We start from the raw sequence: 3,231 nt of genomic DNA, 5'->3' as shown, positions 1-3,231 counted from the left end.
ATGGTGTACTGAGAGACCCCTTTCTCCTTTCCCTTTCTAAGAGGGGGAGGGGCTCCCATACAAATGAAAGACAAATCCTCAAAACTCGAGAACTAATCATGCAAATGGAGCCACATTTGGCATGTCAAGGTTCTAGAAGGCAGGATTTTTTTCTATGGAGTACTGAGACCCCTTCCCCTTCGAAGCGGGGGGGGGATGGCTTCCATACAATTAATATACAAATTTCCTTATAACTCGAGAACTAACCAAGCAAAAGGGACCATGAGGGGGTTTTTGGAGGCATGAATTTATTTTATGATGGTTCGAGAACCCCTGTGGTAGGAGGATAAGGACTCTCATACAAATAAAACAGAAATTTTGGCGTGTGTGCCATATTTTCTGCTATGTAACAAGCGGTAAGCTGTGAAAGTAAACTAATAAAACCTTCTCGGAGCAAAAGACAGTGAATCGACGCAGTTAACTTACACGCCTGTTGCCATTCATGTCAAAAGAGAAGGACATTCGAATGACAAGTCATATTTACGATGAACGTGATTTGGCTTTAATGTTATTTGTAACCAATGGCCCTTTTAAAGGCCACAAGCGACTTAAAGTAAGATTATTGAAACATGTCAAACTGCGCATAATAATATTCAATACAATAATCTGTGGGCAGATCATTCATTACTATTTCAACCTTTATGATGCACACAAGTGATTTTTAAAAGAAAATTCTATGTCTCAATGGTTGCAGGCGTTGTACTTAAGAACCCCCGTCCACCTATTTTCCAAGCCACCATTACAGTCAATGAAGACTTGAATCTGAATATTTCGCTCTTCTCTTTTAAACATTGACTTAAACAATGACACTCACAGATTCCTATAAACATACATATGCCAGAAATGCAGTTTACATTAGACTTTGATGTAATGATCTGATATAGTCCTACGTCACCCTTTCGTACAACCCTAAGGGCTGTATACCTTGTAGTTTTTTAACCTTCTAGACCAACGTTTCCCAAATGGGAGTTCGTGAACTCCAAGGATTCGCCAAAAATTTAGCTCGCAGCAAAATAGTATACGAGTAGTAGTTCCACCAGGGGGTTCGCGAACCAAAAAAGGAACTACTGCTCTAGACCATATCTTCTTTAAATGATATTCGAAATACGAAGTATGCAAATTTGCTAAAATAGATAGATAAATTCTGCAGTCTAGAGTCTACTCCAATAACTGGATTTTGGGAGAAGCAATTCTAAAGCTGAACCGATACGAAATTCATTAATTCCACACTTCTCTTTTGATAGGCCTAAATGAATTCTCGATTCTCAAGGTTATTGATTCATTTATTGCTTTGTTGACCAAAGTTCCAGCCGGTCACTGCATGCATATGTACTTACTCGAAAGTCAGCATTCTTTTCGTGACTTGCATGTTGATTAACTTTAAATTTACCGTTTGTCACCCAAAATAAGGCTAATTAAAATCAATTATTGAAATCACATGTCTGAAAAGCATGTAGGTATATCAAGACTAAAAAACCGGGTTGTTCAAAGAGCGAAACTGAATATTCTATTAGTTCAGATTCAGAAGCAATAATAACTTTTATTCACGTAGCTATGATAATTCCGTAATTATGATAAAACTGAAGGGCGTGTGTTAACCTGTTATAATGAATGACTGGAATAAGAAGAGAAAGTAACTCAAGAGGCTTGACTTCCGCCGCGCCGTAAAATCACAAAAGTTGTCTTCAAGCCGTTCTTTCGCCCCAGCGGATGGGGAAGACTTTGTTTAATATTCCCGCTAGGGACGGATGGAGGTTTTATATTCGCGAACGGAAACTGAAAAAAGCAGCACGTAATTTTGCATCACTTAGCACACTCGTCTGATGACTGGTTTTGATGGGATGCGAAGACGAAAATATGAGTGCTTAGTAATCTGTTTGCTGAAAAAGAATCGATATCATGCATTTAAACGATGTTATTATGTAAATCCGATTATACACCTTTCTAGTCGTTCGCGCTTCGCTGTCGTTCGTCACAATTTTACATTGCAGGCCCTAGCTTTTCAATTATTCGCTTTTGTCTTGGGCAAACAAAACATGAAACCGCCCACGATCTGCCGTTAATTCTGGTCTCCTGAATCAGCTGTCGCAGAAAGGTGAAGTCTGATTGAATGATACAGTCTATAAGGCGCAGAAATGGTACCCTAATTTCCGCATTATACACGTAATGAATCAATATATTCAATATGGAATATTGAATATTCGCCTGCAATCAGCAACCCCGCGAATAAAAATCGTTGGTAGAATTTTGATAAGCCTCTGCAATATGAGTTTGGGTGCCATCCATATTTTTATTCGATTATCTCAGTGAAGGGTGCACTTTAAGAGCTTTAAGAGCTTTTGATTTTTTAAATATAATTGATATTGATGAAGCCTATATAGAAAATGAATGTAAGTACAATAGTGCCCTTTTTGTTTTTTTTTTCATGCATGCAAAGCAGTCCAATTTGGCCAATCAGTGCTGGCCTAAAATGGTCTTAAAAACTGCTACGAGATGTTACGTCTCGTCTCAGGTTTTATGGTATTTTGTTATAGCTTAGTAGTTGCACAACTGCCGCTAAGGCTTGCCTGTACTTGGTGCTACGTTTTAGGTACATTAACTAAAATTTATAACGACAAAAGTAATTTTCAATTATGAGTGCTTACCGAACTTGCACGAGAAAAAATGCATTTGACCTTCTTCAATTGTTTGTGGCCCTGAGAATGGCCATTGGTAACTAATAACATCAAGCTCTTCTTGGCTAATGCGACGTACCAGTCAGATGTCCTTCCCTTTTGGCATGAATGGCCACAGGTACGTGGATTATCGGCATCGATTCACATTGTCTTCTGCAATCGAGCGGAATCAGCCGAGTGTTGGAAAAGGATAGCCTGAGTTTTAACCGCATTGATGACGATTCACCAGCTCGTAAAATATTCTGTCGGAGTATCCAGATCTCTCTGAAGATTGCATTTGAGGGCATGTATGACACGATCTTCGAACATGATTGCTGTGTTATCCGCAAACTGAGACCATATCCCGCCTTCGGGGAGGGGAGGGATCAGGGATGTCAGATGTCAGAGGGCACACATGCAGGTGTGACACTATTCAGAGGAACAGGCACTATCCAGAGATATCCGGAACACTCTGTCTGACAGATAGCTTCTGATGATCTGATCATTGGAAAATAGTGTCGATGCAGTTTAAACAATG

This window comes from Sabethes cyaneus, chromosome 2 (assembly GCF_943734655.1).
Source record: "Sabethes cyaneus chromosome 2, idSabCyanKW18_F2, whole genome shotgun sequence".
NCBI classification, from domain to species: Eukaryota; Metazoa; Arthropoda; class Insecta; order Diptera; family Culicidae; genus Sabethes; species Sabethes cyaneus.
Note: the sequence above shows the minus strand (reverse complement) of the source record.